Source organism: Canis lupus, chromosome 8 (genome assembly GCF_048164855.1).
Source record: "Canis lupus baileyi chromosome 8, mCanLup2.hap1, whole genome shotgun sequence".
In the NCBI taxonomy this organism is placed as follows: Eukaryota; Metazoa; Chordata; class Mammalia; order Carnivora; family Canidae; genus Canis; species Canis lupus.
The window spans coordinates 19,661,328-19,685,994 of NC_132845.1; the positions used below are offsets into that span (position 1 = coordinate 19,661,328).

General features: G+C 42.3%; 1 long non-coding RNA gene across 2 annotated transcripts in view; it reads right to left on the reverse strand.

Moving 5' to 3' along the window:
* Positions 1-257: 257 nt before the first annotated feature.
* LOC140637937 (uncharacterized) overlaps positions 258-24,667 on the reverse strand; it is a 49,564-nt gene continuing 25,154 nt past the window's right edge. For both annotated transcript variants that reach the window (XR_012035053.1, XR_012035054.1), the window contains 5 exons: positions 13,479-13,589; positions 10,655-10,864; positions 5,411-5,530; positions 5,206-5,338; positions 258-2,139 (listed from right to left, as the gene is read on the reverse strand). This is a non-coding gene — a long non-coding RNA (uncharacterized lncRNA). The remainder of the gene's footprint in view (positions 2,140-5,205; positions 5,339-5,410; positions 5,531-10,654; positions 10,865-13,478; positions 13,590-24,667) is intronic.

A 24,667-nucleotide genomic window follows, 5' to 3' on the forward strand; every position in this document is an offset into this window, starting at 1 on the left:
ATGTCCCTCATCACATCCATCACAATGCTGAGCAGAGGTAGGGGTTCAATCACACTTGTCAGTTCTCAAATTTTTTGTGTTATAACCCTTTTATACTCTTAAAAATCACTGAGAATCTAAAGAGATGTTTATGGGATTATAGCTATCCCACACATACCATATCAAAAATTAAAACTGAGAAAATTCTAAAATATTACTGCAAACAAGACAACAGATGTGTACTTTTTTAAAAAAGATATTTATTTATTCATGAGAGACACAGAGAGAGAGGGGCAGAGACACAGGCAGAGGGAGAAGCAGGCTCCCTGTGGGGAGCCCGACATGGGACTCAATCCTGGGTCTTCAGGATCAGGCCCTGGAATGAAGGCGGCACTAAACCACTGAGCCACCAGGGCAGCCCAGATATGTACTTTTTGTTATGTTTCTGCATAGATGCACAGAAAACTTGAAGATTTAAAAATAATAGTGCATTGGCCAATACTGAGGTTATAGAGACTATACCAGGTGTATAATTGAAGATAACTATTTAAAGCAGAGAAATAATCAAAACAACTGAGCTAATCTCAGAAAAGGCATGTTTATATTCTAAATTTAACTACTTCAGAAAATTCTAGAAAACATAAGATTTCCTAAACATACATTTCATAAATTGTCAGAAGAATGATACTACCCCATATTATGTAGTCTTTGGAAAACCTCACTGTACACACATGAGAGAATGAGTGAAACAGGCTAAAGCTATTTCAGTAGTATTATAATAAAACAAAAAAGGAGTTTTAGCTTCATAGATCCCCTACAAGAGTCTTGGGGACCTCTAGGTATTCCAAGACCAGACTTTAGAGACCAGTGGATTAAATTACAGTCTTGGTTAGTTAGACCACTTAAAGTTGCTTATTACACAAAATTACTACTAGAAAATTATAGGACCATTAGAATCTATATTCTAGTAACTGGCATTTGTATTAGTTGCATACTGCTGAAATGAGTCAACCATTTATTTATATTAGTCATTTATGTGACCCCTAAACTTAATGGCTTAAGTCTATAAACATTTATTATTCCCAGTTTCTGTGGATCCAGAACCTGGGTATAGTTTAGCTGGGTGCCAGTGACTCAAAGTGTCTGATGAGGACCAGTGCTGTGGTCTCAAATGAAGGGAATCTGCTTCCAAGCCTGCTTCTGTGGTTGTCGGCAGAATTTGGTTTCTCACAGACTCTTGAATGGAGGCCTTGGTTTCTCATTGTTGCCTGGAGGTCCTTGACACATAGACCTCTCTATAGAGCAGCTCACAGTCTGGCAGCTGGCTTCCCGCAGAGCAAGTGAGTGAAAGTGAGAGAGGGGTCCCAAGATGAGAGTCTAATTGGGTGACAGGTTCTATTTCTTAGAAGCAAGTCAACAAATCCAGCCCACACTAGAGGGGAGGTGACTTCCAAGAATATGACCACCAAGAGGCTGAAATCGCTGAGCACCACCTTAGATGCTACGTATAATAGCCTTTTCTTTATTGGAAAGGGAAAGGTATGACTCAAAGAATGAATGATAAACAAAGAACCAGTTTCTCACATTATTCTGTTAGTCTTATGCCCAGCTTCCACTTGTTATAACACCATTTCTTTCTTACGTGGCTAATACTCCTGTAACCAATGAAGTGGCTTTATATTGGTGACAAGGGCCTCTTTGACGATTTTGAAGATTAGATATTTGAAGCATTTGAAGATTAGAGCTCTAGAGCTTTCATTCCTCTTATTTAGGTTTCATTGGGTTGTCTATTTTAATAAACATTTCTCATCCCGTGGTGTGTCAGGTTACTAGCTATCCTTCAAAATCCATCTTTTCCATATTTCTGGGCACACGGCCACCCAGCAAGCAATTACATTTCCCAGCCTCCTTGGCAGCTAGAAGTGACTATGGGCCTGAAGTTTAGGATAATGGGATGTGAGAGAAAGAGATGTGTGCAACTTCTGTGTCATCTCCAACTTAAGAAGGGCTCCACATGCTGGATTTTGGCTCATCACCGTCCCTACCAGCTGGAAATGATGACAACTTGAGCGGCCTTGGAAGCCATATGTTGGAGATGGCAGATCCACCCTGGCCTCGGGGAGCAGAGCTACCTCTCCAGTCTGAATCAGCCAGATTGTCCTTTGAAAGAGAAACAAACATCTACATTATTTAAGTCACTATTTGGGGGGCCTTTTTGTTATTCTTCAGGTACTATATTTGAGATAAATTAGACTAGAAACCAAGACAGATGTTGTAAACACCGTTTTGGTATATAGTGCAGGATATTGTGTATGTGTGGGGAGAGGGATATATGGAATCTCTTTGTACTTTCCACTCAATTTTGCTATGCACCTAAAGCTGCTCTAAAGTGTATCAATTTAAATCAAAAAAAGTGTTTTGCTCTAAGTAACAAAAAATATTGTATTCAGTCATTCATTTATATCACTTAGCAAATATATGAGCACCTACTACTATGTACCAGATACACTGGGGATATTGTAGTAAAAAACACAGTCACGTTCTTTACCCTTGTGCAATTTTTTTTTCTGGTTAGGGAAATCAAAGTTAAATAAGTAATTACGTATGCATTACTTAATTACAATTGTGATTAGTGCCAAGAAGGAAAGTATGAGTGCAATGTAAGTATATAACGAGAGGCCCCAAGCCTATGAGACTCTAATGGAGATCATTTTATCATTACATTTTATTTTTTAAATTTTTTAAAAGATTTTATTTATCTATTCATGAGAAGCACACAGAGAGAGAGAAAGGCAGAGACACAGGCAGAGGGAGAAGCAGGCTCCACACAGGGAGCCCCACACGGGACTCGATCACACATGGGGCTTCACCCTGGGCTGAAGGCGGCGCTAAACCGCCAAGCCACTGGGGCTGCCCTCATGTACGTTTTAAAATAAATATATTTTATTGAAATTTAAAATAATCAATGAAAATAATTTCATATTGTAAAACCCCTTTATTTATTGAAAGAGATGCTCTAGGCAGTTAAAAAAAAAAAAAACTGGGCATGTGACCTTAGCCTCCATTTCCTCATCTGTAGATTTCAAAGATACAGATAATTTGCAGATGGTATTTAGCTTTTCCCCTTCTTACATCTCTATCCCCAGATGAAATCTTCACCTTCATAGTAAGACCTAATTTTTTTCAACAGCTATCACAGTGCCAGATTTAGATAAAAGAGATTCTTTGTTCCCAAGAATAATCTGAATATGTATGGAAAGGGTCATGTTAATCCGTGTTTCAATGAGATAAAATGGGCCCAAAGGAGAAATCAGGCTAAGATCTGGGAGAAATGAATCCCAGGTCAACCTGGCGTTTTGCTTTTTGTGTTCATCTGTTAAAAAGAAAAGAAGCAAGATATTTACTCTTCTGACACTATACATTTCTGAAGTGCTTTGAGCTCTTTGGATGTTAGCTAGGCCCCAGGTAATACATCTGGGTAAGGCCTTCTGAAGACAGGCACTTGGATTCTGCTAGTTGTGTCCTTTTACTCTTCTGTAATTCCTTCCCTGTGGAGATATCATGGGAACAGGCCAGAAAGCTAAAGCACCTTAAGCTTTGGGCCTATGAGAAATCAGAGAAGCAGTATGTAGTCAAAAATCATGAAGGCACTACACCCAGCCTACCTGGCTCTGGCTCGGGCACTTACTAGCTGTGTGACTTTGGGTAAGTTACTTAACTTCTCTGTTCTCCTGTTGCCTCATCTGTAAAATGAAGGTAATAGCACTGACTTGGTAAGTTGTGAGAATTAACCTGAGTTTGAATTCATGTAGAGTTCTTAGAACCAGGGTCTAGCATGTGGCAAGTGACTACTAGTTTTGTTGTGTTTTGTTTTTTTAAGATTTTTAAAATTTATTTATGAGAGACATAGAGAGAGAGAGAGGCAGAGACACAGGCAGAGGGAGAAGCAGGCTCCATGCAGGGAGCCCAATGTGGGACTCAGAATCTCCAGGATCAGGCCCCGGGCCGAAGGCAGAGCTAAACCACTGAGCCACTGGGGCTGCCCCCACTACTAGTTTTTATAATTAATCCCACTTGGATAAGATTTTTCATTTATAATAGAACATTTTAAGTTGGGTTAATTCATCCACAAAGGGTGGGGGAGGCATATAGAGGCAAGAAAAAAAAAGTGCAGAAAAGGATTCTTCGAATAATCAGATATATTGTTCCCAGAGAAAACTCAGTTTGTTTCATACCAGACCCCAAAGCTCTACCTGGCCTTGCCTTGTCCTGGTTAGAAAAATGAAAGAAAACAGTCATTCCTTCTCTCTCTCTTTTTTAAAAATGTTTTATTTATTTATTCATGAGAGACACAGAGAGAGAGAGGCAGAAGCAGGCTCCCAGTGGGGAGCCTGATGCAAGTCTCAATCCCAGGACCCCGGGATTATGACCCGAGCCAAAGGCAGATGCTCAAGCACTGAGCCACCCAGGTGCCCCTCACTCCTTGTTTCTCACTCCTTACTGGATAGTGAGAGATTCTGGACCCTTAGAGAATGGCCATGGTCCAATGAAGTTTTCCCACCAAAGCCTACACTGGCCTTGAAGATACATCCTTCCCAGTCCATTGTTTTTCCAGCCATTGGAAAGAATTTAAAATCTTTTCAAAATCACCAGCCTTTCCCAGCAAGTCACACATCCCCAAAGCCAAGTTCAATCACACCTCTCAGTCAAAGGAACCTACTCTCCGGAAAGAGAGGGTCGGTGGCTCCTGAGCACAGCGTAAATTAATATCACAGCTGCCACTTTCGTAAGAAAATCAAAACCAGCTCTTCAGTTTGTAAACACAAACTCCGCAGACCACTGTAGGAAAGAGTGTTCTTAAGTAGTCTGAATTTGCAACACCCAGAAAAACCTTCAGAGTGTTATTTACAGTATTTGCTTCATAGGGAGGAGAATTAACGTTTCAGCGGCTCAAGAAACAAATGCACAGATAGGAAAGCAAGCAAGCAAATTATTTAATGATTACTTTTTAAAAATATGTCACTGTGCAGAAAAGTGTTTGGAGAATCACGGAAGGCCTGTGTCACCGTATGACACTTCTTCATTATCACTTCAATAGCCATGAATCCAGGGGGTGGGAGCTCAAACCCTTAGTATTTCTGACTGCCATGAAACACTTCATATAAAAATAATGACTTTAGTGCTTGGAACCCCACCCCAACATTTTAGAAAATATCACATTCTTACCTTAAAGCAATGCTTTGCGTATTTCAAAAATATTTGATGTGCTGTTTATTGCATTTCGTGTCTAAGGCATTTAATTTGCGATTCACTGTTCTTGATGAAGTATTATCAATAATGCATTCTTCCCATAGTCTACCTTAAAAAAAAAAAAAGCATTTACGATGGGATAAAGTAAAACATCAACGGAAAGATGCCGAATGAATTTTACCTTTCCCTTTCCACAGTGCAGCCATCACTATGGAACTCCGAGGGCGGATTACTGCTTTTCTGGTACTTGAGTGTATCAGGACATGGATTTGCCGACAACAGCTGCAGCAAATTCCCCTGACTGAGAAGAATTACAAGTATTATCACCTAGATCATTAAACCGGGTTCATAGATTGCAGAATGTTTTCAATCAATTCATCTTAGATAACTTGAAGCCAGCTGGACCCCCTCAGTGAGAACTTGACTTAATTGGCCAATAAGTGGCTGAAAAAGGTGCATGCTATTTGATAAAATTACGGACTGAGCAAGTGATTACAGTTTGGAGAAGCACCGAGTGTAGACTGCAGGTCAGCCCTTTTGGGGAGGGCTAAGTTAATGTCCACTATTAAGGGCTGCTGTGAAAAATGGTGGCTTGCTTGGAGCTCAGATGGAAAAAGAAGATCCAGGTCAGGCTTCAGCTGATGGAGTGGGGGAGAAGCACACATTTATCATCCCTTTGGCCTCATTTCTGCCTGGGTAATAGTCCCACACTAACCACTCCGGCAGTTGCCTGATTTTCTGTCTCCCTTTCATTTTATTGGCATAACTAAAAATATTGCCCTAGCCAACAAATCCATCTGGAAGGAAAAAAACCACTTTTTCCTCAATAACGTCCCAAGAGTCTTTTCCACCAAAAGGTTAAGGAATCGGGAAGTTGAATATCAATACATATCAATAATTATTCTCTCCCTTTAGTGAAGAATTATTGTTTGCATGTTAGATGTCCACATTTTTATCAGCACAGCTTAAGAAAATGTGAAATCAAAATTGGAATATGTTACCAGACTGTTGGCAGAAATTGTTAAATAAAAACAACTCTTTCTTCGTGTTGAAACAAAGGTTTCTTAACATAATGCTTCCATGGCATTTTTTCCCCCTGCCACTAAACGTTTTAGCCAGTTTGCAAAAAAAGAAAACTTTTGACAGATTTAGTTCAAGATTTCAGGTTAACAGACCTGCAACAACACATTGTCACTTGAATTATTGGTGTTAGACAATAATATGGCTTTATTCGGGGGGAAGTCCCAAGATGAAGGTTCCAGCGCATGATGTACTCATTTACTCTTATCCAGAAATATACCCGTTTCGTGAATTTTTACTCAACAAAGTAATTTTACTAAATACTAATCATTGTTGGGGTTCTAGCAAGTAGGCAGATGGAAGATAATGCAAACTAAGGCCACCGTTTGAACCATAGCCTAAGCAATCAGACACATCTTAAACTTTCCGGTGTTCTTAAGAAAAATGCACTTGTCAGCTTGCAAATGCCAATTGCATCACTATTATCCCTTCAACTCAATTTTTTAACTTACTTTTGGAAGTCTGATCAATGATTCTGAACTTTACTTTGCTCATTAGCGAGACACTTGGGCAGACATAACTGGAGTACCGTAGAAGAAATCTTTGCAGCACTTGGATGGCCATGTTCACCCTTTTATGGTGGCACAGGCCTTTTTTCCAAGTAGGAAATGTCATTCGACCTTGGAGCCCCTGCACCTGCTTGTCCTTCTATCTGGAATGTTCTTCTTCTATTCTTCAGGCCTGGGCTCATAGATCATACCCTCAAAGAGGTCTTCTCAGCCATTCTGCTTAAAATGGCCACCCACCATCCTTCCTTGTTCCTTGCCCTGCTGAATCTCTACTCTATATATTTATGTGCTTATTTTATACCTCCACCAGAAGAATGTGAGTTCTATAAAGATCAGGGCGTGCTTTGTCTTGTTCATATCTATATCCCTTGTGCCTGGCATGTATTACATGTTCAATAAACATGGATAAATGGATCTCTTGTCCAAGAGCCACTAAGAATATAATATATAGGGTGTCATAGAGACAAGCACCAAGTGTTCACCAGAGGCACTCCCCAGTCGAATTTGTCAGATGACCAGGGTAGTTCCATAGCAGATCTAGTTGCTATTGAATAGTTCATGGCCAAACAGCTCACCAACTTCTCAACATCCCCATGTCCCCCAGAGCCCTGCTATAGTCCCATTTATTTGTCCTAGAAGTGTTTCACCTCTGCTCACAGCTTTACTCTCTCCCAGACTTCCTCACCCCTTACCTCTCTCTTCCACTGGCCACCATCTCCCATTGGGCTTTCATCCAGTCCTCTCATTTTCCTTAATAGCTTCATGTTCCCCATCATCTTTCCAGTTAGTTTGTAAGCTCACTACAGGCAAGAAATAGGCCCTAGATAACTTTCCTCAATCTTCACTGCTTTAATCCCATAAAAGGTATATGATAAGTATACGTAAAGTTGGAAATCTTTTCAAATAGAAGCTATTCGTTTGCATAGCAAAACAAATACCTAGAGCCCAGCTTGGCCAGGCAATGTGTATTCCACTAATGGAATGCAACTATGTCATTCATTCCTCCCACCCACCACAGAGGTAGTTTCTTTCTTTTTTTTTAAAAAGATTTTATTTATTCATGAGAGACTCAGGCAGAGGGAGAAGGAGGCTCCCTCAAGATGCCCAATGTGGGACTCCATCCCAGACCCCGAGATCATGCCCTGAGCTGAAGGCAGATGCTCAACCGCTGAGCCGCCCAGGCATCCCACACAGGGGTAGTTTCTGTTGTTAGCTGCTACTTACAGGTGAGGAACACAGGACCTAGGGGTGCTTGGATGAGGTGCCAGAAAGACTGGGGCCCACCTGGATTTAAACCCAGGTTGTTCTGTCCCAGAGCCTGAGCCCTTAAGGGCAATGCTCTGTGGCATCTGTGACTTCTAGTCTTCTGACTTCTCTCTGAATTTGTGTTTACTCAGGCCTCAAATCTTCCAAGGACAAACTGAAAGTCAAGCATACTCTGCCGGTCTTAAATTATTTGCCTTGTTTTTATCTTGTATTTGTTTTAAATTATTTGTCTTATTTTTATCATAGCCATCAACCAGGTCTGACTAATGAGAAAGCAAGTCGTTTCCAACGCAGCAGCCTTATAAATCAGCATCTTATGATGCCTCAATCTGTGTTGATTTTCTGAATAGGAGACTTTCACTTCCACGCCACCCATCTCCTGCTTCTAAAATAATTTTTCAGAGTGATCTTGAAGAAAAAAAAAAAAAGTAAGGCAGGATGTTGGAGGATCATCATCACAAGCTTTTTGATGACCACATTGTTGCTCTATCAGCTGTTTGAAATGGAAATCAATTTCTGGGTGGGAGAGCCAAGCGGGGAGGAGGAGCTGTAATTTCCTCCCCTGTCATTTATTCCTAGAGTATTTCAGTGAAGAGTTAAATCAGGGAGCACCGGACCGGTGGTGCACACATTTTTTCTCTTACCCCGAGATCTTTCAGGTGAAAGGGCAGCACTGAATTAAGCATTTAGTGTATTCAAAATCCGTGACCCGGAGCTGGTGCCTGAAAGCATCATTGATAATAGGGTTGGGAGCACATTATACTTTCCTGGTACTTATCTCATCTTGCCTCGGACAATCTTCTCCGGGAGTCATAATTATCCCACTAGGAAAACTGTCCCATTGTCTGCTAGTCTTTGCTGGCAGGAAGTTTTTCTTGCTCTCTCCCACTGTATCCTTTCTCAGCAGGGCCCATTATTTCTCATTTAATTAGTAGCACTTGATATAAATAGCCCTTTCTCTTCATTTATGTTGTTTTCATTTAAATAATTACATAGCACAACGTTCCCCCTCCCTATGAGGCACTGGTTTTGTGGGCTGAGAAACAGGATTGCAAACCACAGGCTTCCGTATAGCAAGTATGACTTGGCCTTTTTCAAATGAGCAAGGCAAATGCCTCTGTGCTGATGGTGGACCTTCAGGAACATGGACAAATTATCCTTTTTCCTCTAGGAAGGGATACAGGTAGTAACTGGCTGGCACATCAAACTACCCAATAACACAGCTATTGATGTGCCTAATGGAATGTCTGCTCTGGCCCAGGCGTTGTGCAAGTGCCAAGGGTACAGTGGTGGACGAGCCAGATGTAGGCCTATCCCCTCATGGGGCTTACATTCTAGACTGTAGAGGAGAGTGGATTTGAGACAGTGAAACAGTAGGAGGAGACAGTGCTGTCAAACATTGATATGCCTACACATTTACACATTATAAAAGACAGATGCTAGGGGTACCTGGGGTGGCTTGGTTGGTTAAGCATCTGACTCTTGATTTCAGTTCAGGTCATGGTCTTGGGGTCCTGGCATCAAGCCCCACATGGAGCTCTATGCTCAGCATAGAGTCTGCTTGGGATTCTTTCTCTCCCTCTCCCTCCCCTCCCCCCATTTTTGCTTTCTCTCTCTAAAATAAATAAAATCTTACAGAAAAAAGATTCTGATTCAGTATACCTGGTAGATTCAGTATTTTCAGCCTGCATCTCTAAATAGCTCCCAGGTGATGCTGACATTGTTGGCCCCAAGACAACATTTTGAGTAGCAAGAAGTCTAGACTCATCTCTACTGTCAAGAGAACTTGTGCCACTTGGACAGGTTCCTTAAAGAAGTGAAGTGTTATCTTCTAACAAATGGTGCTCTACTATCCACTCCACTGAGTTGTTGTGAAGTCAAATAAGTGTAAAAACATTTGAAAAAATTTTGTGCTGTACAAATCCATAGCATTATAAGAAAATAATATTCTTGTACTCCATGCATTTCTGAACAGTGAGATTAACCACAACCTGATGTGACATCGTTTTGAATAATGATTACTTCCACACCTCTTAAACTCCGCTTTCAAAGCACATATCTTTAGTTTTAAGACCAAAGGAGTTGTGCTTCCTAATTACAATGCCATAAGCAAAGAAAGCCCTCTATTTTTTAAAGCACCAGGAGATTTTGACTTCACTGTGAAATGTTGTTAGCACCAGGTACCACCATAAAATGGTCTTTGGATAGGACTTGAGGGTTTTTTTTGATATTTTAAAAAGGAATAGGACATCTAATTGCCTGGGAAATACTGATATTGGGGGTAATTTTAAATAATTTTTCAAGCCATGGGTTCCCTGTTATAAAGTGTCATTAAAGGCAAGGATTTGGGTTTGCAACTTACTAGTTGTGTAAGGGAAGTGACATAAACTCTCTGATTCTAAGTTTCCTCCGTTGTAAAGTAGGCATAATAACAGTACCTAATTAAGGATGCTATGAGAATAAAATAAACTAATGCATTAAAGTCTTCAGGTCCCTAGCAAACCAATGTCACTGTCTACTTCACCTTCCCACTATTTGGAAGAAATAAATGCAGCCTTGCTCTAAGTCACCTGGGATCTTATGCATATCCTGCTTCTTCTTTTGATCAAGAGCTTTGTGCTGGATCTGTGCCACCATCTTCTGTGGGCTCCCACTTAGATAGCATGTTGAAATCCATGAGAGCCAGGGCTATTTTAAACCCCAGTCTTGAAGAAACTGGTCTGGCTGGTAGTGAAGATTATTTTCAGCATTCAAAAATCATAGTCTCCATACACCTGAAACTAATATAACACTCTATGTTAATTCTACTGGAATTTAAAATATAATTACTTGGGATCCCTGGGTGGCGCAGCGGTTTGGCACCTGCCTTTGGCCCAGGGCGCGATCCTGGAGACCCGGGATCGAATCCCACGTCAGGCTCCCTGCATGGAGCCCGCTTCTCCCTCTGCCTGTGTCTCTGCCTCTCTCTCTCTCTCTCTGTGACTATCATGAATAAATAAATAAAATCTTTAAAAAAAATAAAATAAAATATAATTACTTGATTAATTTAGTTGATATTTTAGCCTCTTCAAAAAAAAACCCCATACAAAATCATATCTCCATATAAATGATGGTACGAAGATGGGTAAGGGGTAAAAGTGAGCTACTGCATCCACTGAGCTTTATTACATATTGGGGGACTCGGTTAACACCATACAATCATTACCTGTGCCATTAGCTCCACTTTCCAGATGAGGAACTGATGCTCAATGATGTTAATATAAGTAGCTTGTCCGAAAACCACAGCCAGCATGTGAACTCAGCCATCTAACTCTGTGGTCTATGGTTTTAAAAACATTTTCATATGCCTTAGCTCATGTGATGCGTGCTCAATGTGAGAGCAGTGAACCTTCACCCTGCTCCTGGCACCATTCAGGGGGCCAAGCTCTACACCCAAAGTACATAAAAGGATACCAAGGTCAAAGAGGCCCGGGAGTATCTACTTCTTCAGTGTCCACCAGACATCATGGAGATGGGTCAGTAGATCACTGTAGCTTACCTGTTGTGGGTCAGGTTCCTAGGAACTAGACCCTGAGATTTGTGCATAAGAGGTGGACGGGGTGTGTGGGGGGGGTGCTTTTGAGAATAACATCTGTGAGGAAGGATGACAGATGCAAGACAAAGCCCTCAGCCAATCCCCCAGGGTGCTCTGATGTCAGAATGGCCTTCTGAATTCTCTTACCTTGAAGGAAGGGTGGTCAGACCCTTGAATTTTCCTACTGACCTGTCATTGGATGCAGGTTGCCTGGGGGTTGGGGTAGGGACATGACCTTGAGCTGGGGCGTGATTCAGCTGAGCCATCAGCCATCAAGAGCTGGAGGGATGAATGTGTCAGTCTAAGGGGTGCTACACCACAGACTGGATGCTTTGCTTCTTACCCCCTCCTCTGTCCTGGGCATCCTCTCCCATGCCAAGAGGTGAAAGCTAGAAATTGGAGATAGGTGGGTAACCACACTTCCTGGGATGGTGCGAGCTGCAGTCACTCCCTTACCTGCCTGATAAACGATATGATGGAGATGGGAGCAGGGGAAGAGAAAGGAAATGGTACCCAGACTGCCAACACGGTTGCAGCAGCACAGAAGCGCATCTCATCCCAAAGCGCCACACATTGGGCATTTTATCTGCGTCCCTGGGATTTTCAGTTAAAAAAAAATTTTCCCCTATGTGAGAAATTAAAAAAAAAGAAGGAACCAGAAAATAGTCTAAAAGCACATTACCAGGAAATTGTTTCTACTGTGTTTATGACTGTTCTTAATGTTTTATGAATATGCTAAAAAAATGCTCGGGCATATTTCCTTGGGCACTCTAGTTAATTACTTATTCCAAGTGCTTCTACTCCATTCCTTGCAAAATGTGTTGTGCATTAATTCTGATTATGTACAAAAACCCACCTGCAAGGAAAAACTCTGAATCAGTAATGCTGATAAAATGAGCAGCCCTCCTGGGGCTCCACTGAGAAAGAGGATACTGGACAGAATTAGAATCTTGTAGCTAAGGCTATTCATAATGTCATTAACATAAAGGCAATTAAATGAGTTTTTAACCTACAACCCTTTATTGTTATTAATGAACATTAGAAAAACACAGGAGATAAAATTGGTAATTATCTCTGCACCAAGCTATGCAATAATGTGTTTAAATATAAAAACAAAACAAATGATTATTGTTAGTATTTTCAGGAGCAGAAACCCCAGGAGCAGCTCCGTCATATTTAATCACATGGGCCCACACCAAGAGGGTTAATTAAAAGAGGGTTTTACCTTCCATGTGCCTGGTTATTCAGTTTAATATGGAATCAACAAATGTAAATGTAAATTTGCAAAATATCCCGAGCAGTTGTTTCTGCCTGCGGGTTACCCACCTTTACAGAAACACTGACTGATCCCTTTTCCTTCAGGACAATGGTCTATGGCTCCATGGCCAAGTTTTTTTTCTTTTTGAAAAAATTACTACCTGACACTTTCAAAGCCCGTTCCAAGAACAACTGTATAAATCCAGACTCATCGCCTAAGCTTACTGTTCAGTAAAAATCATTTAAGCATTTGAAAAAGATGTGGATTTACAAAGTAATGGTAAATGAGATTTTCAGCATTCGACCATATTCAGGGAGCCCCCAACTTGATTTTTTTTTCTTTCTTTTTGCAAGCTGTACCAGCCTATAAATAAGCCATCCAGGCAGGGCTTGTTGATGGGGACAACGCAGGGAACCCTGCATCTAATAATTGTTTCCCATTAATTAATTCAGTTGGTATATCTTACAATTTAAAATGTTAGTATCACATTCTTTTATCATTTGTTCCAAACTGGTTTTATTTCCAGAGTCCGTTTTTAAGATGAAGTATACCTCTCATTTACCTTTAGAGTGGATTTCGGGGCGACCCTTGGAAACGGCTTTTGAACAACTAACTGCCTGGTGACCACGCTAGAGCTTTCTGTGCTCATCCGATGTTTCTCACACAACCAATCCTACAAGAGAAATCACTTTTGCGTTTTTTTAAAAGGCATTTTATAAAATAAAATAACCATAGCAACACCCGCTTACATGCGTATATTACTTTACAGTTTACAAAACACTTTTGATAACTTTGGGAGATACTGAGATCAAAATTACAACAGTCCGCATTTACTTTCATAGACTGTCTTACGTATTTTATTATATACATGGAGCTTCCCTATCTACATGCAAACCCTCTGGGGCACAGGGAATTCAGCCACGCATCGGGATCAGAATTCAGATGTGGGGAAATAAGAAGGAGCAAGCTTTCTTTCCTTAAATGTTGATCATGCCACCCAACGCGGCTGGGCCTTAGATTTTAAGGGCGAGAAAGAATCAGCAAGATCAGGTACCTGCTGCAGATCTCACTGCATCAGGAACAGCATCGGGGAACAGCATCGGGGTGTTGCAGGGCAAGCCCCTGGGGCTCCCCCAGGCTGCATTTTGGAGGGAAGGAGGTGGAGGCCGTGACCCACAGGGTGGCAGGCCTTCCTGCCACCTGCCCACCCCCCGCACACCGCCCCCAGCCAGACGGGGACAGCAACCCGGGACCAGGCCCCGGGAACCCACAGCCCACCAGTCGCCCACCTGGCCCGCCGCTTGTCAGCTTTGTAAGTACCAGAGAATCATTCTCATGGAAAGCCCATTTGTCCCTGGTCTCCTCGGGCCCCTGCCCTGGGCTGGGATCAAGTCAGGGCCCAGGCACGTGGGGCTGCCCTGTGATCCTGTGATGGGGAAACTCCAGCTTGGGAGGCTCAGAGGAACGGGTCTCTATCATCCCTTTGGATTCTAGAGCAAGTGGGGACTTCGCCCTCTCAGCTGAGAAACGGGGAGGCGGGAGAGGGGCAGGGGAGACTATTCATTAAAACCATTTGCATTTTCAAGTTCCATTAGGCCTGATCCCTCGGAGCAGGCTGCCCGGCTGGTGCCCCTGCCATGTGGCAGACGCAAGCTCAAGGTCAACCTCCGGCTGTTAGCCAAACAATTGGGAACCACAGCACACTAAACTTCCCTCTTTCTTGTCACCTTCCCTGGCTATTAACCACCCTTAGGGCACCCTCAGGGGCCGCAAATTTTCTCCTGGCGCCTCCTCTGACTTGTGAAAATTCTAGAGGCCTGTGAGGTGAATGATGAGCAAGCCCAGGGCCATATGCGGGGCCCCGAGGGTCTGACATCAGACAGCTGAGAGGGGGGACGGTGGCGGGGCGGCTGCTGTAGGGCTGACCCTCTGATTTCCCTCATTCTGGCCGCCCTGCATGGCTGCTGCCAGCGGGCCAGCCAGGGAGAAGGTGGCCAAACAGCAGAACAATAGCGCAGCCTTTCACAGCTGGAAAATCATTTTTTAAAGACCTCCAGGAGGCACCAGTTGGTCCCGGCAGCTGACATTTGATCTGGGGAGTGCAGAGCAGATGATGCCAAAGCAGGCCTCTCGCAACCCACTCCAACCGCAGGCCGCCTGTGGAACTGCTCTTTCCTTCACCTTCCTGTCCGCACCCGCACCCGCACCCGCACCCGCACCCGCACCCGGGGAGCGGCCTAGGGAAATCTTTGTGCTAAATCGTCTGTATGCAAAGAGAGTGTCACCTGGGCTCCTCCAGCCCCCACTCATTTTTCACTAGGCTCTCAGAGGGATAGACGATAAATACTATTTATAACACAGATTCCTGCAGGAAAGAATGGTGTCAACTTCACATTCCAGATAGATACTCAGGGAAATAGGAAAATTCTTTGCAAATGGTCCCCTTTGGACGACTTTGATGGGCTGCTTATCTGTGCCCAGGAGAGTGATGTACAATCACTTAAAGTGACAGTCACTTTTTAAGAACTACTAATTGCATACAATTTGTCTGGAGTCTGTGCGGTTTGGTCTGAGTTTAAAGGACTATGATTAACAGCGGCGAGGGCTGTGTTTAGAGTGACCATGTGCTTTGTCACCCACACTAAGACACTTTTGAGAGTGAAAGGGGGGGTTTTAATAATTAACTCCCCAAATAGATATAAACTGGCACTGTTCTAGGTAGCCTGGGGGTTTCGGAGCCCCCCTATTGTTTTCACCTTATCCTCACAATATCCTTCTCAGAGAAGAGTGCAATGGTCATGGAGGTCAAATCTGCTTTTTAAAATGTCAAGGTAGGGGCATCTGGGTGGCTCAGTTGGTTGAGCTACTGATTCTTGATTTTGGCTCAGGTCAGGATCTCGGGGTTGTGAGATCCAGCCTCAGGTCAGGCTCCATGCCCATCGGCGTGTAGCCTGCTTAAGATTCTCTCTCTCCTTCTTCCTCGGGCCCCTCACTTCTCCTTCTCTAAAAAAAATAATAATAAAAAATAAAATGTCAGGGTATTGGTTTGATCTTCTCATTCTTTTTTTTTTAAATACTTCATTTATTCCCTTATTTGAGAGAGAGAGAGAGAGAGAGAGAGAGGTGGAAGGAGCAGAGGGAGAGGGACAAGCAGATTCCTCACTGAGCTAAGAGTCCAACACAGGGCTCAATCTCATGACTCTGCGATCACAACTGGAGCCGAAATCAAGAGTTGCACATTTAGCTGACTGTGCCCCCCAGGGCATTCTTTTTTTTTTTTTTAAAGATTTCATGTTATTTATTTATTCATGATAGACATAGAGAGAGAAAGAGAGGCAGAGACACAGGCAGAGGGAGAAACAGGCCCCATGCCGGGAGCCCAACGCGGGGCTCGACGCGGGGCTCGATCCCGGGACTCCAGGATCACGCCCTGGGCCAAAGGCAGGCGCCAAACCACCGAAGCCACCCAGGGATCCCCGATCTGCTCATTCTTAAAAGGGAGGGATATTATAAGTCTTGAGCCACACAGCTAATTGCCACAAAGCAAAATGAGGACAAGCATAAGACCTCACATTGAGAGGTTTTGAAGAGAGCCCTGGACTAGGAGTCAGGATACATCCTTTAATCCTGGTTTAGCTGCTACTACTACTATAACTATACTCCTGCTACTACCCTTATGTTACTCTTTCTCCATTTATTGAGCACTTACTGTGTACCAGGTACTGTGTTAATTAAGAGCCCAGCAGAATCTATGCAGGGCCTAATAAGCCTCCAGGAGGCTAAGCAAGAGTCTCCACCAGCACTAAGCTAGGCAATTTACAGACACAATAATCTGTGAGGTATTATCATCCTTGTTTTACAGAGGAGGAAACCGAGGCTCTGCAAGTTAAGTAGTTCTGACACAAAGTTCACACTCTTGGCTGCTATCCCACACCGCAGTCAGGAGCCTATAGCCTCTCCTCCCTCCCCAGGGGCAGTCTCTCCATTTTAGCTATTAAATATTTACATACATACAATGTAAAATTTTATTCTGTGGCTTCACAGGCCCTCAAAAAATGTAGGAGGCATGGCCAATGATCAATAGTACAAGATGATGCAGGGCAAAATAGCTGAGGATGAGAATGGTCAAGATTTCATGTAAACTGGAATCATCGAAGCCTAAAACTTCAAAGGCCACAGAAACCACAAGGGCAGAGGAGTTCCCCCACATGGCGGAGCCCCACTGGGACCTGCTGGGTGGCCTGCCCCTCTGATGCTCAACAGCCACCTCAGCATTCCTCTGCAGCCTCTCCCTGAGCATTTGCAGGGAACAGGCTGCTCACTGTTCACTAAGGGAGGCCATTACCTCATAGGGCAGGGGTAGCTATTAGAAAATATTTTATTTATTCCTTCATGGGAGACACAGAGAAAGAGAGAGGCAGAGACACAGGCAGAGGGAGAAGCAGGCTCCATGCAGGGAGCCCGATGTGGGACTCGATCCCTGGACCCTGGGATCACAACCTCAGCCAAAGGCAGACACTCAACCTCTGAGCCACTAAGAGCACTCTAGAAAATATTTTCTTATGTTGAGTCCAAATTCCAAACCCCTGTAACTGCCACCCTTTGGTCTTGATGTCACTCTTTAAGCCCCTACATCATGTTTTCTGCTCTACATGCTTTCAAATAGAGAAACTCCTCTATTTACCACCAAGTTAGTGACTTTGCACCTGTCCTTAAGTCCATTGGTTTCCAAGTCCACAGTGACTAAGAAAGGCTTGTGTTCATAGTCCCTGGATGCTTTTTTACAAAATAGAGGTATGCATTGGTACTTCAAAGCTTTCCAAGCAGGCATGCTCTTTCCTTTGATGCTATAGTTTTATTTGGCTTCCTTTTCCATTTATAATCTAGCTTTATCTACACTGATCATCTGTTGAGTCACAAAAGCCACCTTTTCTGTTGCTCTACTGGGGTCATGGAAACCCCTTAGCAGAAGTACATTCGTCATACTTAATTACTTCAGGGTCTGTACCCTGGGCCTTTCGATTCATTTTGATGCTGTAGAGATTCAAATGACCTCCAACCTAAAAACCCTCTATGGCCTGTGACAAACCTTCAATGTCAATGTGTTCCCAAACTGAGGTTCCAAATTCTCAAACTAAATCTTTTTGGCTTCCACATCATAGTCTGGAAAACTCACCTTTTTTTTTTTTTTTTTGAAAACTGGAAAAACTAGAATTATATTTGCTCATCTCCAATAGTAGTTTCTTTAAAAATGCTCAAGATTAAGTAATATTTTCCTTTCCTTTCTTTTACTAAGACTTCGATGAACATCCAAGTGTAAAGCTTTTCTTTATCTTCTACAATGAAAAAGGAGCAGAGGGGAACCAGATCCTATCCAAAAGAAATCATAGGTAATTACTTAAAAATTAATAAGACTCAGGGATGCCTGGGTGGCTCAGCGGTTGAGCATCTGCCTTTGGCCCAGGGCGTGATCCTGGAGTCCTGGGATCGAGTCCCACATTGGGCTCCCTGCGTGGAGCCTGCTTCTCCCTCTGCCTGTGTCTCTGCCTCTCTCTCTCTCTGTGTGTGTGTCTCTCATGAATAAATAAATAACATCTTAAAAAATTAATAAGACTCCTGTAGTAATATATGTAGTAATATATTTCTGACTCTGCTAGATCTCCATTGTGTGAGATATATACATAATATGTGTGTTCCAGGTTAATTCTGGATTCAAACAGACTTGGGTTCTGCACATGATCCACTTTTCCTCTTTTTAAAAAAAAAAAGATTTATTGATTTATTTGAGAGAGAGAGAGAATGCCTGCAAGTTGGGGGGGGGGACAGAGGGAGAGAGAGAGAGAGGGGAGTTTTTTTTTTTAAGATTTTATTTATTTATTCATGAGAGACAGAGAGAGAGAGGCAGAGACACAGGCAGAGGGAGAAGCAGGTTCCATGCAGGGAACTCTATGTGGGACTTGATCTGGGGGCTCCAGGATCACGCCCTGAGCCAAAAGGCAAACACTCAACTGCTGAGCCACCCAGGAGTCCTGAGAGAGAGGGTCTTAAGCAGACTGCACTGAATGAGGAGTCTGATACAGGGGTCAGTCTCATGACCATGAGATCAGGACCCTAAGATCACGACCCTGAGATCAGACCTGAGTCAAAACCAAGAGTCAGATGCTTAAATGACTGCGTCACTCAGGCACCCTTCCTTTGACCTCTTACTACAAATCATTACCCTTATTTTACAGACAGGAAAAAACAGACCTAGGAACTCTTGCCCTACAACTCCTCAGTTTGCGTATCAGTAGTCACATGTGGCTTGTTCATCATGATTTGATTATACTGGATGAGTTTGAATAAAGACAAATGACAAGTGAGTATAGAATTCAGATTTTAGCAGATTTATCAGCAAGTGTTATTCTTTTGTATGTGCATACAGAGCACACATTCACTCATGTCTCAGATTCCTAGCTCTCACTTGGCAAACAGATTCAGGGTCACATTCTAGGAAAAACATGGGCAACTTTGGTTGTACTTTTAGTGAAATGCCATTCCATGTACCATTCTGGAATGTTGTACTAGATGTCCTTCAGCTGGAGATGTATTCATTCTACATAGACTGTTTTCTCATTTTGGTCCTTTGAATCTTTTTTGAAAATTATTTTTTAGAGAGAAAGAATAGGGGAGAGGGGTAAAAAAAGAGAGAGACTCTCAAGCAGACTGAGTGCAGAGCTCAACATGGGGCTCAATCTTAGGACCCTAAGATCATGGTCTGAATTGAACCCGAGTCGGATGCTCAACCAAATAAGCCACCCAGGCACCCCTGGTCCTTTGAATTTTGATTCAAGTTCCTCTCATAGGAATACCATGCAAGTGTCTGGGAGGGGTTATCTTGCACAGTAATGGTGATGAAATCTACCTTTAGCCAGCCTTTCTTTTTGTCCAAGTGTCAAATGCATGTGTGTGTGCACGCACATGCTCATGCCTAAGTATACAATATAGAAGCACCTACGTTTATATCCTTGAAAGATAATTTTGAGCACTTACCATGTGCCAGGCCCAGTGCTAATTTCTGTCAATTCAAATTAATACAATCTATTTAGAAATTCACAGTGTAGAAAGAGAGGCGGACAAATAAACAAGTACTATAACAAAATAGGAACCCCTTGTTTAAGAGATGAGTGTGGATAGAAGAGAAGAGGGTATCAGAGAAGGCTTTATTTGAGTTAGGTCCTTAAGAATGATGAGAAGTTGGCTGGTGAATAAGGAGAAAGGGTAGTCTAGTTAGAGAAGAGTCCACACAAGGATGTGAAAGGGTGTGTTAAGGCCATCATGCATACAGCATGCACACAGCTGGACCCGAAGAAAGATGGAGCCGATGGAAGCAGGAGCAAACTTGGAAGGATCTTGAACATTGTACTTTACTCTGTAGGCACATGAGAAACTGGCTGAAATTAAGCAAATGGGTGTTAAGTTGTTAAGGTATTTAGGAAAGGTATATAAAGAAAGTATTACATATATTTTTAAAGCTACACTGTAGTGTTCACTGTGTACCTTGGGGTTTCTCAACCTCACACTACTGACATTTAGGGCCAGACAATTCTTCATCTTGTGCATTGCAGGGTGTTTAGCAGCATCCCAGGCCCCTATCTTCCAGATGCCAGTAGCACCTGCTCCCCTTCCCCCAGGTGTGACAACCCAAAATGCCTCTAAACGTTGCCAAGTATCTCCTGGGGACAAACCTGCCCCAGTTGAACACCACTGGTGTGCCTTTTGTGGTAGGTACTACTTTAGGAAATGCTTCCAGGGACAAAATGAAAGTATAGAGTGAGTTGGAAGAAGGAAGGAAGGAAGGAAGGAAGGAAGGAAGGAAGGAAGGAAGGAAGGAAGGAAGGAAAAGAGAGAGAAAGGAAGGACGAGCAGTTTAACATCTGCAGTAGCTGGGACAGTCTACTCTTCCAAGATCACTTTGAAGAACTCAAAAATTGTTTTCTGCCAAGTTGTCTCTAATTCCCAGGTAGTTTCATTCTTTTGACTAGGTAATTAGGTGATCTCACTCCTGGCTGTCAGCCTGCCACCCCATGGGATCAGCGCACCCACTCTGAAAACCATCCTTTAGCCAACTGTGTTAGGTAAGTAAAATGGGGTATATTCTGGCCCAGACCAAGAGGAAATCTTGTTGTCCTGGGTGATTTTTATGTAGGAACTACGCCAAAGTCAGTTCCTACATGAAAAAAGTTCCTATTTCCTTTTTCAGGAAAATAACTCCAGTGACTGAGTAGCATGTGTACTGGAAGCAGAAGAGATAAGGGGTCAGGCCCAGAGAGCCCACTAAGGAACTGTTCTTATACCCTAAGTCAAAAGTGGTGGAGACACCATCGATGGACGACAGTGCAAATAAGAAGGATGGAGCCACCTCAGGGGACAGGATTCCAAAGTAGAATCGACAGGTTAGATGGAAACGAGAAGTTAGGAACTAGGGAAGATGCATGCTTCTGGCCGTGGACAGTGGTTGCACTGAAACATTATTGACCATCAGTAACACAGAAGAACCAGACCTGGTGTGATCCCTTTTGCCTAATAAAATAATTTGCTCATTATAAGAGTAGCTCTAATTTATAAATTCAGAATCATTGTAATCACTATTAATTCTTATTGACTTCATAGTATCCCATATTAATTCCTTTAGGAAAGAAAGAACTAGTATTTTTGTGTCTTTCCCTTGTTCTGATTCAAACTGAAGAAGAGAAGACACACATCTATAAAAAAATCAAAGTATGAAACAAAACAAGCCTATCATGGATGGTCCAAATGAATTCCAAGTGTGTTTCTGGCAATGAGTTCTGTGAGCTCAGAAAAGAGCAAGAGCAGAAAACACATCTGGGGCTTATTCAGATGAAAGTGGACCTGACATACAAGTGAAGATTGAAAGAGTAATATAGAACATTCTACACTTTAGAACAGCAGTTCTCTAAAGAGGTCTGGGGATCTTTGGGGAGATCCTAGACCATTTCGGGGTGGTCTGTGAGGCCAAATCTATTCTCATACCAATATCAAGACTTTATCTACCTTTTTCTCTCCCATTTTCTCCCATATTTACAGAAGAGTCTTTTGGAAGATACGTAACATGTGGTGACATCATTGCTCTGACAGTGAATGGAATGTGCCCTTGTGTACTATTGAGTTTTAAAATGTTCTGTTTTAATTTCTAATATGGCAAATATCAATCTCCATATAACCCACATAAACAAAAGCTCTTTGGAGCATCAAAATTAAGTGTACAGGGGTCTTAAGACAAGAAAGTTTGAGAACTGCTGCCTTAGTCTACAAAAAGGCATGTTTGACTTTGACCTAAGCTGTAACATGTCACCTAAGTGACCTACAATGCCTTGCTCTAGGCTTTTGCATACTGGATTCTGGTCAATGTTTCCTCAATTTTAGGTCTCCTTAGTATGAGTTGGTGCCAAAGGCTTCAAGGCCTGTCAGAAAAATGGTCCATTCCTTTAAAATTCTACATACATACTTGCAATGTGCAAAACAAAACTTTTTTCCCTTTTATTGTTTTCTTTCTTTCTTTCTTTCTTTCTTTCTTTCTTTCTTTCTTTCTTTCTTTCTTTCTTTTTTTCTTTCAGCAGGCTCCATACCTAGCATGGAGCCCAAGACTTGAACTTATGACCCTGAGATCAAGACCTGAACTGAGGCCACGAGTAGGACACTTAACCAACTGAGCCACCCAAACACCCCATGAGACAAAACTTTTTGAACCGTTTCCTCAAAACTACCCACCCTTCTACCTTGAGTAATGCTCATGTAATTGTCTAGAATTTTAGTTCCAATTTGTTTTAAGCACCAAAATATTAGTGGTATTACAGTTATATTATTGTACTGCTGATTTAGATTTGTGGGAATCTGAGAGTTTTTAATTTCCAGAGTCCTTGGGGGTGCCTGGCTGGCTCAGTCTGGGGAGCATGAGACTGTTGGTCCTAGGGTTGTGAGTTCAAGCCCCACATTGGGTGTAGAAATTACTTAAAAATAAGATCTTAAAACAAACAAACAAATAAAAAAATAAATTCCCAGATTCCTTGTCTGCCTGAAAATACCATTATTTCATCATTACTTTTGAATAATGATTAGGTTGGGCATAGCAAATGGCACATTTCTAGTTGTACACTTGGGTAATGGGCAAAGTGATTTTGTTCCTGTTCAGAAGCAGGCAAAGAGGTTTTAATTTCCTGCTTCCTGTGGGGGGTGTTGGGTGCCAGATCCCAGTTGGTATAAGACTCCAGTCCTGGTGGCTTCATCCACTCTTGGCTTCTAATGGGCTGTGCAGCTTTAGTCCTTGCTAACCACTTGGTTTTCCTTCCCATTTCTAATCCACAAAAACCTCCTTTTTTGTTTTACATTACAGATTTGCATATATATTTAATATTTTACATATCATTCCTATGCATTTGGAGAAGAGTGATGGTTCTGCATGTGTTCGACCCACCATCAGACCTAGAGATCTGAGCCTACATCCTCATAGTGGAGCTGAGGGATCTATTTGCCAAGGTCCAGAAAAACGAAATCTTTCTGACATACCAAAGCAGGTATAAAATGCAAAGCACCAAATTAGATTTTGCTAAAGATCTTAAATTAGAGCTGAGCAATGCTGCACTTGGATTGGTTAGCGCAAATTAAACAGAACTATTTCATTCAAGTTTATGGTCATGTAGGTTAATTAAAAATTTCTCTTTAGAAATACAGCCCCCAAGACTCTATATAATTTAAATAGATTCTACATTCATGCAGAGTGAGAATGGCAGTTTCAATATTTAATTCTTGCTTCATAAACTTTGAAAGCTAAAAACACATCCTCCCCAAGTTGTGAACACTCTTTATGTTGGAAACAACTCACTTAAGGAAACTTGGAGTTGCTAGGTAACTTGGTGCCTGTGGAAGGCTTCTGATAAAATGTATTTAAATCAGATTTCCTGGAGCAGATGGGTAAACTGAAGTGGAAAATAAATTCAAATGATCTGAGATTGGCTTTTCATGCTAACACTGAAATCTCTCTGCAGTCAAAGCTTATACAGATCTTTTTAACTGGGCAGGCTGAGGTGGCCTTCCTGCAGACAGCATCGCCTCTCATTCTCTGAGACACGAACATCCAAGCTTTGTGAATTTCCTCCCAGAAACTGAGGAAGACCTGTGAAGGATGAACATCAATGGAGAAAGAAGTATCTTTGAATAGGTTTGCTTCCCTTCCCTCTTCCCTAGGTACAACTCTTCCTGATAAGGTTAAAGGACCTAACTGGTATGGTCTTCTTAGTTCTTCCAAATATTGTTTTTCCCCCCAGGACCTAATAATAAAAACAAAGGGTCCAAGTGGGGCTGAGTTGCCAAGTAGTCAATCAGCCGAGGTAGAATCCCCTAGTCTTCAATGGTCAGGTCAGGAACTCTTGGAAATCAGAAGAACTGGGAATTTGTACAGAGCGTGTATATACTATAAAGTAGCTAGAGTGTCACTCAATAATTGAATTGCTACTACTTGAGCTTATATAGGTTGAGAATGAGTAGAAGCTGCCAGTTATTTCTCAAAATTTATTTGTATGACATCATAAGTATTAGGGGCAAGTGACGGCTTGTGGGAGTGGGTGGGTGTTATATACAATCCTCTATGAGGAATTCTTCACAAATCTTTTTCTAAAGGAGAAACTTCAGTCATCCTATAACTCACAAGCATCACTTTATTATTCAACCCTCTACAACATTTTAGGGTTGGTG